Below are 14,640 nucleotides of genomic sequence, written 5' to 3'. Positions count from 1 at the left end.
ATAAGAAAGCTTTTTATTTTGCACTGATAAATATATTATTAAAAAGGGATTTACAAGAACTATTTATATTATAGCCTAGCTAGATACAAGGGAAATGTATTTCTAAAGATGGGATTTTGGCTACTGTGAAGTCCAGAAACAATTTATTTCCTATTAAAAATGTTGTTAACTTCCATTTTGATTGAAATGGCATTTTCTGATTTTGGCTTTAGGTCTTACATTAAAGATACAGTTATTTGGCCAATTCTTTTACAGACAAACAATAATATTCCCTTTGACTTCTCAGCAGCCAGTTTCATGTGAAATTAAGGGGTTTGTTTCACCTTCTTGAGCCTCTTTGATAGAAATACATGATCTTTTATGATACTTACATGTATATGCATGTCTACATACATACATAAACTCATATGTATATATGTATTCCTATTATACCTTACCAAAGATTAAAAACTAAAATGAGGAATTGCATTTGGCTGGTTCTTCATTCTGTAGCTAAAAATGCAATAGTATAAACATTGTTTAGTCACAGTCTGCAAATAAGCATATAAAATGCCTTAAGTGAGGCCAAGAATCAGTAGCTGATAGTAACAGTTTGGCAGTGGAAAGCTGTACCATACTTGGTGCTTTTCATAAACAGAGATAACTTTACCTTAGTCTGTCCATAACTGTGAGTTTTTTGTCCAATGATGGTAATGGGTCTACATTCCCATTTTATTAATCTGCCTATAGTTATGAGATGTTTGACAAGGATAAAGAGCATACCTTTGTGACTGTTAAATGGTTTTTCCACAACAAAAAAACTAACTGACCTTTATGGAAATGGAGTGCATTGGCCTTAATATCATCATGCCCTAACCAAATTATCTCCCTGTAATAATGAAACATTGGAGATCTGATACAAATCAAAAACTTAAATCTCCTCTGGTCAGAAAAGTGTTTAAAAAAGGAAGGGAAATATGAATGCAGTTTGATACAGGGGAAAGAAAGAGCACTTTTTGGAGTCAGAAGACATGAGTTCAAAACCAATTACTTACTCCTTGTATGTCCTTAGGCTAGTCACTTATCTTCCCTGAGTTTGTTTCCTCATCTATAAAATGTAGACCTGCCTTTCAGCTCTAAAACTAAGATCCTGAAGAAAAAGTGTATAGTTACATAAAGTACTATTCTAAGACCATGTCTTTCCTATCAAAAGAAAGTGGAAGATGCTGGTGATTTCTGTTTTAAAATAAAGCTAGTTGATCATCTTACAGTAAAGCAGGTTCCCATTAGTGTGAGCCCAGGTGTCTAAGCCCCCCAACTTAGAAGAAAATAACTCTTTGCTAATGACTGAAATTACATAATTAGAGAAGCAAACAGTCATAACTTTAGCTTAAATCTAATTAAAATAAAAACAACCAATATGTCACAGATTTTGACTTGGAAAAGTTTCAGAGGTCAACTATTCCAATCTAAACCTGAACTGGAACCTCTGAAAAAATGATCACCACAGCCTTAAAATTAAGACTTCCAGTGAAGGGAAACTCACTAATTCTCCTGGCACACTATTCTACTTCTGGCCAGCTCTAATTGTTAAGTTCATTATATCAAGTCAAAAGCACAGGCTCTCTATGGCCAACTCTGCCCTGGGAAGAAGTTTAAACTCTTAAATATCAGCAATTACATTTAAATAGGAAGGAATTTAAAAGGTTCTCTCCTGAATTCTGTTTTTTATAAGGAGCATAAAGATACAAGCAGCCTAGGATATTACTCAATGGAAGAACAATTATTAAGTAAAGACTGGGAACATCAGAAGCAAATATTGCCACTTCACAAATTTGCAAAGGCCAATACATGGGAGATAAACCTGGGTCTACCTGAAATCTTAAGATAGCAGCTTTAGCAAGGAACACTTTTGGGAGCTCAAAGAATTGAATTTAGGGTTCTGAGTTGTTTATAAACTTGTTTTTCTCAGACACTTCTGAGAGCTGCCCAAAAATCAGACTGTAGGTACTCAGCAAAGTCAAAATTCATTACAAGGATCCCTGGAATAAGAGATCAACATCTTTAAGGAATTTGAAATCTCTTTTCGAGAACTCTGGGGTCCATTAATTTGCTAGAAGGAAGATGCCCTTTCCAAGAAAGATTCAATAAATAGCTCATTCTGGCACTCTTGGGTAGAATGTGAAGGAACTCTAGCTTTACCTACACATCCAAACCAGATAACTAACCCAAGTATTTCTGGAAAATGTTTCATTTGACTATATATTTTGTCACAAAGAGGGTTAAATCATCTATTAATTATCACTCAATCAAAATGGTCTTTTAAGGTCATAAATTCCAGTTTGACATAGCTTTTGGCTTTTGCTGTTCAGTCATTTCAGTCATATCCAACTCTTGGTGACCTCATTTAGGGTTGCCTTAGCAAAGATACTGGAGTGGTTTGCCACTTTTTTCTTCAGCTTCTTCTATAGATGAAGAACTGAGGCAAACAGGGTTAAGTGACTTGCCCAGAATCACACAGATAGTAAGTGCCTGAAGCCAGATTTGAACTCGAAAAGAGGAGTCTTTCTTACTCCAGGCCCGGCACTCTATCCACTCTGCCATCTAGCTACCTCTGTACTACCAAAAAATGTGTTTACTATCATGTAGATGAAGCCTAGGAAATCAAAAGGGCCAAGTCTACAAAGTGAAGACATTCACTGGACATTTTTAAAACAATCTGAACATTTTGCCTGACTGATGCAAGTATTTCAGCTACAAGTAGGACTTTGCAGAATAGAAGGATTTTTGAAGAGAATTATATTTTAAGCAAGAAAAAAAATATTTTAATTCCCCCTTTCACTTTGGAGATCTGGGCTGTTTGGCTTAAGAGGGTTCGTACCCACCTATTTAGAAGCAAAATGCTGTAATCATAGCTGCTACCTGAGCCAAGAGAGATAGGATTACACAAAGGGTAAGAAGAGCTCAGTATTAAATAGTAGTGGAAAGCTGTAGTAGCTCAGCTAGGACTGGTTAATCTCAGTTATTGCCTTGGAAGAAATTCGGCAATGCCTTAAGGCAGGAGTATAGGGCACATATAATACATTGGGAAAATATGGAAACTGATAGAATAACTTGTGCACATATCTGCATGGAGCGTATGTATTCTGAGCATAAAGTACATACCCATATGTAATATTAGCAAAGTGTTCTTATGCATGTCCATGTCCACAGGTTTATGGTGACTGTGTCGATTTATGAAAAAAAAAAGTGTTATTAACCACATTTTAGGAATGGCAAATCTATTAAGAAGAGAGAGAAGGCAAAAAATGTGCAGTATATGTATATTACCTTTTCCCCCTAAAAGTCTCCTAGTAAAACAGAGATAATGTAAAGTTCAGCCATCAAAAATAGCTTCATTAAGAACTTTAATGAAGCACATGGGAGCCATTTATTGACTCCTCAACTATTAAGATGTAACATTATTACTGCTTTAATAGTATCTTCATTTTCATTTAGGAAATAACTAATCAAGGGATCAATGGACCAAAGACTTTATTTTCTTTCCCTTGGGTCACTTCGAGTATGGTTTCTTAAAATGCGAAAAACGTTAAGAGCCATTCCCTCTGGTGCCATATCGCATGAGCAATTTAAAGAAATAACAAGAAAAGTCAAAGGTCAATGGCTGCCGATCTCAGCCCAGTTATAAAACAAATGAAAATGGCGAATGGTAATTCTACCTTTCTGGTGGAAGTGAGCGATCCGCTTTCTCATCAAAGAAGCTTTACCTCCAAAGTATGCAAAGCTCCTCCACCCTGACCTGCTGTCAACCTGGGAGACATTTCTATTTCTCAGACTCACTTGGAATTGCAAACTCCTGTTTTCCTGGTCTTTCCTCCCAGCTCCACTTCCTTTTGAGGTACAGATGTGTAGCCAAAGAACCCAATCAGATAACGCCAATTTACATATTTATAAAGTCTCCTGTAAAATCTCCTATCAATTGTTGCTGCTATATATAGGCCTTTCAAGGTATCTTGTGGGCACCAGCGCTCCAGTGCACGGCTCCCTTCAGGAGTCCTGATCTATCGTATAATGTGATTTCAATGTAAATGGGGCCCATCACACAAATCATACCACTTCACAAACTCTTTTCTGCTGGGGTAGCTTAAATCTAAACACACTCAAGCAGTTTGCTGCACTGGAGCAAGATTTCCTCCACATTAAAAAAAAAAAAAAAGTCAAAACCCCCAACACAACAATGCTGGGGAAGAAAAAAAAAACCTGAACATTTTCTGCGGAAAGATGGGCCGTCTCCAAATCCTTGTGCCCTATCAGACAAATTAAAGTAAATCAAGCATGAAATGAAGCAGGAGAGCCCCGAGATAAGGCTCCTTTAAGTCGTTTACAGATTAGGAAAGAGAGAGGTGCATCTGGTCTCTGGCAGTGAAGGAGGGCAGTTTCTCATCTCACAATAGCAGGCTGTGTATAGGATTACCTTACCTTGTCACTGACAAGGGAAGAGGCGCCTGCAAAATGTCTCTTAACTAACTTCCTAATGTTCCCAGTTAAGTTCTCTTATTAAAGTATTAACTGTTACGATGATAGAAATAAATTTTGATGTGTGCCTCTTTTTTTTTTTTCAAGCGGGGGCGGGGGCAGGAACAGACACCAGTCTGATTTATGAACTGGTCAGACACTGATAAACTGGGGGCCCTGGCTACCGGCAGAGGAGCCTCTTCTCTTATCAGTCAGGATTCTGCTGCTAGAGACAGGAGAAGATAACTTTCCAAAGGGAATCAGCAAGGCGGCCAACTAGCTGTGTGTACTGGTTGGACTGGTGATCTAGAAGCTGCTAAAAGGGCCTCTCCTGTTATCAGATGGGATTCTGCTGCTGTAAAAAGAGAGGCATTTTCTAGCAGAGACCAAGTACTCAAGCCAGAATGCTAGCCAGTTAATGGTTAAACCAGTGCTACAGAAATAAGGACCACAAGCCTTGCCTTAGGGCATGGACTTATATGCTATGTATTCTGACCAATTGAAAGCTCATTGAAGGCAGGGACTTAACTCATTTTTGTCTCTGTATCCTGGTGCTCTACCACACATAGAACCTAAGAGGTATATTTAATTAATGCTTGCTTAATGCTTGCTGATCCACACTGACTGATTGAAATGAAATTCTGAAGATACCTGTTTAAGGCCTCTTCTAAGAGAAAGCCTATTGGATTCCCTTCTCCTTCCCTGTTGAAGACATTTTTTCTTCTATGATCAGTTTCAGTCAATAAGCTAATATTCTGAACAGATACGCTAAATTTAGACTACCTCAATTTTCCCTAGATCGGGGTTGGTAAACTATGAATGCCAGTGGGTCAAAGCTTGTTTTTGTACAGTCTCTAGTGAAGAAGGGTTTTAAAATTTTAAAATAAAGTTTTGTTTTACTTTAAAATGTAAAAATCATTCTTGCCTCACTGGCTATAAAAAGTGAGGCTGGCCAAAAGATGGCCCTTGGGCTACAGTTTGCACTAAATAAAAATTTTTGTCTGGTTCCTTTTCTCGAGTTTCTGTTTAGAGGTTAAAATTCTGTACCCACCAGCTCTTTCTTAAGGAGGATGATCATTTTCATGTCCATCTGTATATTTTCTTTCTGAGATGTAGATAAAGGCAAATATTAATTTTTATTGTGTTATGTTGATAAATATGACATATATCCATAAGTGTCCCCTCATATCTACTAAAATTCCTCAAAATGTTGTAAATAAAATGAAATATTATGGTTTATGGCCACTAAAACAATCTACATATGGTTAAAAAAAAAAGTAGTGAAGGAAAAAAAAATATTTATATACCTACACATGCCTGTATAAATTACAATATAGTGAAGGACTTTTTGGGAAGAAAGGTAGATGGAAAATCACTTACTAATAAGTTTTAATATCCCACTTAATGACTTCCATTGATTACAGTACGAGTTAGCAAACTACAGCAGGCAAGATGGTAGGAGCTAAAAATACTCGTTCAGTCATTTCAGTTATGTCTGACACTTTGTGACCACATTTGGGGTTTTCTTGGTGAAGATACTGGAGTGACTTACTATTTCTTTCTCCAGTTCATTTGTACAGATGAGGAAACTGAGGCAAAGAGGGTTAAGTGACTTGGTCAGGGTCACTCGTAGTAAGGGTCTGAGGCTAGTTTGAATTCATGTCTTCCTGACTCCATACCCAGTGCTCTATCCACTTGCACTGCCTAGCTGCCCTAAAAATACTCAGGACCTTATGAGAAAAAAAAAAAAAAAGCCCAAGAGGACTTTTGCCCTTTGGCAAACCATTCAATTATAGGATACAATAAAAAAAATCACTAGCATGTTAGATCACACCTCAATTTTTCAGCCTTATCTTTCCACTTTTCTATCTGCATCCGAGTTCAAATCTGGCCTGAGACACTACTCAATTTGCCTGCCTCAGTTTCCTCAATTGTAAAATGGATACAATAACACCATGTACCTTGTAGGATTGTTATGAGAATCAAAAGAAAGAGGTAATGTTTCTAAAGGACTTAGCACAGTGCCTAGCACATAATAGGTACTATATAAATGCTTATTCTCTTTCCTCTCCCCTTGTCAGCTTGGTGTCTACAAAATCACTATTTCCTTTTTCTACTTCTGAACATTTGTTCACTGCTCCTCTACATTGCAATTTCCTCCTTCTGCATGCATCCAAATCTCCCCTGCCCTTCAAGACCCAGCTTAAGTTATATCTTCACTTGTGAAGCCTTCCTAGACAAATAAAAGACTCTCCTTTATCTGATTGACTCCATCAGTTATTACTAATATAATTTATGGTAGTGTAGTCTCAGACTTGAGGAGAACTGAAGAGGTTGTCTAGGTCCAATCTCCAGCAAGATACATGGATTCCATCTTCAGGTGCCCTGATATGGCCTTTTGCCTTAGAGAACTGCAGAATCAAAAAACCTTGGAAAAGAAAACAAGTTCAGAAACCATGTAAGAAACCTGTATCTGAAGAGAATCCCTTGTACAATATCACCAAGTGGTTGTCCAGCATGAAAACATCCAGGGAGTGTGAACCACTACCTCCTATGCCTGCCCACTCCAAGTTCGAATAGTGCTAATTGTTGGAAAGTAACAGTTTTTGTTTGTTTTTCCCTTACATTGAGTCAATGTCTTCCTCTCAGCAACTTCCATTTCTTGCTCTAAGATCTGCCATTGAGTTAAGAAAAAATAAAACAAAATCAAAAATAACTGCCAACCCCTTATCCACATGATAGCTGTTAAAAATAAGTGTTGACATCTACATAATCTATAGCTTCAAGCCTTGTCTTCTCCATGCTAAACACCCTCACTTTCTACAATTGATCTTCATATTGTATAGTCCTCTTTCCATCCTGGTGGTCCATCTGCATTTTCACAGGCATGAACTCAAGGTCCTTCACCACTCTGGCTGCCCTCTGAGGTATCAATGTCATTCTTACAAAGCATTAGGCAGAAGTGAACATGATGTTGTCGAAGCAGGACAAATTCTATTAGGACTACCATCTCCCCTTTTCTGATCATGGGTTCTCAATGTTACCAAGAAGTATATTAGAATTTCTGTCTGTCATGTCAATCTGTTGGTTCATTTTAAGTTGAAGTCCATTAAAATCTCATGAAATATTTTTTTATATGAGCTGCTTCTTCTTGAACAATTTCAGAAATGGGCATAAATTATCATATGACATTCCATGGGCATTATGCCTTGTCCTTCCCAGCAGATTATATACTCCCCAAGGTCACACACCATGCCTTAGATTTCTTTGTAATTCCTACAAAGCGCATTACTATGCCTTGCACATAGTAGTGACAATAAAAATAAAGTATCTGTTGAAAGATCGTCTAATTTTTCACAGCTTTTGGTATGAAGTTTTTGTTTGTTTGTTTTAATTGGATGATTTTCCCTCAGGTTACTATTGGTCCAGAGGCCTTAGGAGTGCTTCATAGAAACAGGCAGAAATCAAATACTATCAGAACCTCAAATTTTCACAAATCTTTCTTTTTGAGAGCAAAGAAAGTGGCAAAACAATATGTCATTATTCATATAAATCTTATCCTTCACCTATTAACTTTATATATCTTAGAATTAAAAAAAATAAACTGGGGCAATTTACTTAAATTCTCTGCACTTCAATTTCTCCCCTAGTAAAATGAAAATGTTAGACTGGAACCTCCCTTCTTAAACAAAGATGAATGAAGACTGGTTGATTTGTCCTCAGAGGAGACTGAAGAGATTATTGAGTCTAACATCTCTTGCTTTAAAGTCAAGGAAAATGGCACTTAAAGAATTTAAGTTACTTATCCAAGGTCATGCTTATGGTAGTTAGCAGAGCTGAGATGTATGCGTGTGAGCAAGATAAAACTGAAACCTATTATTTGGATCCTTGGATAATAATAATAATAATAATAATAATAATTAATAATGAAAATGATAATAACTATAGTAGCCAGCATTTATATAGTGCTTGCTATTTGCCAGGCCCTGTGCTAAGTACTGATCTCATTTGATCCTCACAACAACCATAAGAGGTAGGTGCTATTATTATCCTCATTTTATAGATGAGGCAACAGAGGCAAAGGTTATGTAACTTGCCCAAGGTCACACAGCTAGTAAGCATTTGATGCTGGATTTGAACCCAGATTTTCCTGACTCCAGGACCAGCACATTATCCACTGCCTCATCGAGCTGAAAGGCAATGTGAAGTGGTAAAAAGACTAGTGGAACTAGAGAGAGTACACAATCCGATGCTTATTAGTTGTGTGGTAGAGTTTACTTCTCTGGGCTTGTTTGCTCATCTGTAAATAAAAGAATTGGCCTAGATGACTTCTAAAGTCCCTCTCAAGTCCATGCTCCTTTAAAATACATGTGAGGCCCTATGGCATAGTAGAAAGCATAATGGACATGGAATGAGAAGGAAAGACAAGTTAAAATTCACTTTTGACAATTATTGACTATGCTACCATTGCAAAGGGCTGCTAGGTGACGCCATAGAGCAAAGTGTCGGACCTGGGATTCGACTAACTCATCTCCTTGAGTTCAAATCTAGCCTCAGACACTTGCTAGCTGTGTGACCCTGGGCAAGTCACTTAACCTTGTTTGACTCAGTTGCCTCATCTGTAAAATGACCTGAAAAGGAAATGGCAAACCACTCCCATTTTCTTTGCCAAGAAAACCCTAAAAGGGGTCATGAAGAGTTGTACACGACGAAAACAACTGTACAACAACCATTGCAAAGAACTTCACTTATATGAATCTCAGTTTGCTCATCTTCAAAATAAGGATCATGGTAACCCATAGCACCTACTTCACCAAGTTGTTATAATGCTCAAATGTGATAATTAATATAAATCCTTTTGCAAACTCAAAAGCAATATATAAAATCATTGATTATTATTTATATTTTAAAAGATATTTTATTGATCACAAAGCTATAGAAGGCTCTGATGACAAACAGAGCATGATTAATAGGAACTACATATTAACCTTCTAAACAAAGTATATGATCATTAATTCATAAATGTACCTTTGTAATCATACAACCATCACATTAACACTAGACTAAAGAATACATTATCTCTCTTTTTTTTTAAGGCAATTGGGGTTAGGTGACTTGTCCAGGGTCACACAGCTAGTAAATGTTAAGTGTTTGGTCTGAGGCTGGATATGAACTCAAGTCCATCCTGACTTCAAGGCAGGTGCTCTATCCACTATGCCACCTAGCTGCCCCAGGAATACATTATCTCTTGATCAAGGTAACTGAAGAACTCACAGGAGTTGCAAGAATTAAACATTGTGTTAAAAATTCAATTATCACATCTTTAAAATTTGTAACCAATGATCTACATCTCAGGGCCATGCCAAGAGGAAGAAAACAGACCGCCGAAAAGGTAAAGAATACAATTTATGGACCAATTTCCCATATACACCTTTACAAATAGGGCAGTGTTGATAGGGATGTGGCACATATACCATGCTTAAAAAAAATTGTGAAAACCACCATAATTATTTTCGTTGGGGTGAGTTTAGTATAATCCTGCTCTCAGTAGACAATGGATGTACTAACAAACCTGTGACCAGCTGATGATATCTAACATGTGCTCACTTCTTGCTGCTCTGACATAATAAACTATCTTAAATTATGCCAAAAAAGATAAGAGACATGCTTTATTCTCCTATTTATTAATATTGTTAGGAAGTGGCATGTTTACACGAAATTTATAGTATTTCTTTGCTCTTGACATTGGTTAAGACACTTTTGGCTTCTTCACTGTGTATGATTTGGCAAGAGATTTATCCTCTTTATTAATCTCATCAAATAATAAAGAGAATGAGATTATATTCCTCCTCAGTAAAGCATTTCTGACAAACAGAAACTAAAATCTGTTTCTACTTCCCATGGTGACATTTTGAATTATTGCAATCTGAAAAATTTCCACTTCTTTCAACAGATATTTATATCAGATTTGTCATATGATACATTCCAAAATATATGTCTATAAACTAGCTTAATATACATTAGTACCTGTCACTGATGAATCATTATAGATTTTTGTGGAAGAATGTGGAAAGTATAAGGGTTTGGAGTCCAGAAGAATTCTTGAATAAATTTCACTGAAATAAAGTGCAAATTGAATTTGGATTCAGACTTTGTTATAAATTTATAATTACATGACACTAGAAATACAAACAAATTATGTTTTAGTCCTAAGGCCTTCATTAGAAAGCTAAAAAATAAATTTAATTTAATTACCATTTAATGTGCATCCATTGAGTTGTTTTTGTTTTGTTTTGTCTTGTCTCAAAAAGACAAAGTCTTTCTAATTCCAAAGTCACTTTAAAAGGATATCTTTAACTATGAAGACCCAAGTTGACTTTCTAATCCTTTCAAGTATCTGCCAGGGTATTTTAATAAAAATAGCAATAGCGACAATTTGAGACTTAAAAATACTTCACTATCTCATTTGATCCCCAAAACAGCCCAAAAGAGATGGACAGCACAAGAATTATTTTACAGAGGAAGGCAGTGAGGTTTAAGAGAACTTGTATGATTTCCTCTAGGTCTCACATTTAATAAATAACAAAGGTTAGACTGGAATCCAAGTCCTTTTGGTGCAAGTAAAATTATACTTCTCATATAGGCAAACTCTCTAATCATTTGATTCAAAGCTATAGTTCTTTTGTTTTTTCCAGATGTCTAGGTACTATCTTAATTTTTATTCTGAAAAAAATTATTGTACTTTTTGTATGCTATTATACCCCCACTCTAATAAAAGATTGGAGTAGGGAGAAGAATTTAATTTAGTGAAACAATTGTAGTTGGTTTTGTTTCTGTTTTTAATTTGATCTGGTTTGGTTCTTCTGAAGAAGCGAGATGGGCATTTTCTCCCCTGTTAAATAGACACAATAAAGGTGGGAATGTGAACCAGGAGAGTGATGGGCAACCACCTTGTTTTCTTCACCTAGCTTTTTTCTGGCCCTTAATTTCCTCTGCATGCTAAGAAAAAACACCCTTGGAAGTGAGATCTGCTTAATAAAATCAGCATTCACACACACACACACACACACACACACACACACACACACATCCAGTAATGTTTTCCAGGCCAGAGTTCCTGATTAATAGGTTTTGAGGACATAGGTTCACAATTAGCAATATAATTAAAATTACAAAAAAATTTCCCGACCCTGGGAGAAATAGTTACCTGAGACCATGGAAATCCAATCAGCATCAGGCAAAATAGTAAATCATCATCATCATTAATCTTGAAATAAGGGTATTTTGCTGGCCAACTTTGTGTGGTGGCTCATAATTTTAGTTACAAACAAAGAGAGCTTTGATCTGCTCTAGGCATAGAGAGGTTTTCTGGCACTATATTGAAATAGATGGAAGGAAAATGACTATGGGGCAGGTAGGTGGCGCAATGGATAGAGCACGGCTCTGAAGTCAGGAGGACTTGAGTTCAAATCTGGCCTCAGACCAAATACTTGACACTTAGTAGCTGTGTGAACCTGGGCAAATCACTTAACCCCAATTGCCTAAAAAAAGGAAAAAAAATGACTATCAAATGGTCCTGAGGATCTGAAGCCCAAAAGATGGTAGCAAAGAGTAACTTAGTAACAATGAAATCAGTAGCAATTCCCAATCAAGATAATACAACACCCAGCAGATTGAAGCAGGACACACTGCAGAGAATAGCACAATGACATCAAATTAGGATATTAGCAGCAGAAGTCATGACTTATAGATTGTCCCCTAAGGGTAAGAGGAAGGGAAGGGAACAAGATTTTATTAAGCATCTACTATGTGCTAAGCACATTATCACATCATTTGCTTCTTCTTGTATCCATGAACTACTTCACAAAGGGAGAGTGGAAGCCTATTTCTGCCTATTAGGCCTGAACCCATATCATTATTAAGCTAGTCCCAGCAAGCATATTAACTTTTTAACTTCATAAATTGAATTTTAAGTTCACTAGCTAAATCGAGAGAGACATCATGGCATAGTGGATAAAGCCAAACTCAAATAGGAAAACTAGGATCTAGTAATGTTAATTATTTAGAAACTCAATAATTTTGATATGGTTTCATTTTGTGATAGCAATGATCATGCGTATGTGCTTCTAAAGACACAAAGCTGACTCAGAACATCTGACTTTAACCATATGAAATAAGAATGAGTTGGTTTTGCCACCTTTACTTAATTCTCTGTCAGTTAATTGCTGGATTTAGTGATATGTACAAGTGCTTCAGAAGAAGTCTAGATGAGCCTGTAGGATCGGGGCATCATTATCAGATGGCAAATCAGAAAACAAAAAAAAACAAAACAAAAGTTTTGGTAATGTTTTACTTTTACTTGCCCTGAAAATTTTATTCCCATTAAAGGAATGATGAACTGTGATAAATATATTGATATATAAAGAAGCATTTTTGTTCCAGAATTATAGAAATTCCTCAAATGGAGATAGAACATTGCAACATGAACTTGTACCTTGCCACACATCAGAAAAGGTTAGTAAATTCAAGAGTAAATTTAAGAAAGTGGAAAAAAAGTGGAAGAAGTGGAAAAAAATTATACTTTTATGGCCTAGGAACTTGCCTACTATAAGCCCCATTGAAAGCTTATTGGCTATAATCAAAACTAGCTTTGGAAAAAAATGATCATTTGTCAAAGATACACTTACTATCCAATGTGGTTTGGTTTAATGATAAAGATTTAAACAATATGTAGTAAAATTTTGTGACCATAATTACAAATCATGTAAAACAAGTGACTATTTAAAAAAGGCCTATTTCATGTTAAATATTTTTACAGATATAAAATGGTAAGGTATTTTATGGAAGTCAACACATTTAAAAAATTTACGTGTCCCAGTTAATCTACACACCCATGTACTATTAGATCCAAACAGGCTACTACACACCAGGAAAAATCAATTTCAGGAAGCCTCTTGAGGTCTATAGGTAATTATTACCACAGTTACTAGGACAGATGTTCAAAGTAGGGAATATAGACCTTTTCTTTAACCTTAACATTTTTAACAAAATTGTGACTAGAGCCACAGAATGAGTGACATATAGTTACTCTCTTACACATTCTGTTATCTGATCAATAATCAATCAATTCTATTACCTGGGCATTATCACATCTCCTGGTTAAATGATTACTCACATTGTGACCAAAATAGTTTTCCTGAAGCATACCTGATCATGTATGTAATTCCATGGCGTGCAGTATGAAATGAAAATTATATTAACAATTATCTCTCCTCAATAGACTATTGTCCTGCTTGGTGGCTCTCAATTGCCCATTGATTGGATAAAATACAAGTGATTTAGCATGACATTTGAACCTCTTCTCTATTTGTCTTCAGGCTACATTTCCAGGCTTTCTACACACTATGCTGCATCTCATTCTATATTACAATCAAACTAACCTATTCCTTGTGTCCTGAACATTCTAAGTCCCCCTCTACTGCCTTTGCAGACTTGCAATGTTCTTCCCACTTTTACTTCTAGAATCCTTTATTTCCTTAAAACATCAATTCACAGGCCATCTCCTAAAGGAAATCTGTCCTGATCAAATTATCCGGTATGTACGTATCTGTTTACTTGTATTATTCCCTTATATCCCACACCCACAAACTTAAATGCATGCTCTTTGAGAACAGAAAAGATTTTTCATTGTCTTTGAATCTCCAGCACTTTAAATTGTGCTTTTACTCATAGGAAGTGCTTAATCCAGTTGCATTGGATTGAAATAAAGTCACTATTAAGTTTCCATTTCTAAAACCTGTGATCTTACTGTATGATCCTTTCTTGCTTCCCTAAGTGGAATTACACACAATTAAAAGTGTAGGTGTATTCATATGTATGGTGTAGAAAGTGAAATTAAGTTTCACAGGAACTCTCAAAAAGTTATTGATGGAAAAAAATTAAGAAACATTGTCCTACCATAGGGATTCTAAATGTTTTTTTTTGTTTGTTTTTGTTTTTTTGTGTGCCATGGACCTCTTTGACCAGCAATCAAATATAGGTGAAATATATATATGTACCTTCTGAGAATAAAGTTTTTATTTGTATTACAATAAAATACATAGGATTACAAAAGAAACAGATTACATTGATATATTGCTACCATAT

The 14,640-nt window shown here is 36.0% G+C and overlaps 1 protein-coding gene across 1 annotated transcript in view; it reads right to left on the bottom strand.

Annotated features, from left to right (window-relative positions):
• ZFPM2 (zinc finger protein, FOG family member 2) overlaps positions 1–14,640 on the bottom strand; it is a 551,489-nt gene that overhangs the window by 338,315 nt on the left and 198,534 nt on the right. The gene's annotated exons all lie outside the window — the stretch shown is intronic.

The sequence above is a fragment of the Vombatus ursinus genome, unplaced genomic scaffold (genome assembly GCF_900497805.2).
Source record: "Vombatus ursinus unplaced genomic scaffold, bare-nosed wombat genome assembly UNPS02008961.1, whole genome shotgun sequence".
NCBI lineage: Eukaryota > Metazoa > Chordata > Mammalia > Diprotodontia > Vombatidae > Vombatus > Vombatus ursinus.
This window is presented reverse-complemented; position numbering and strand designations above follow the sequence as displayed.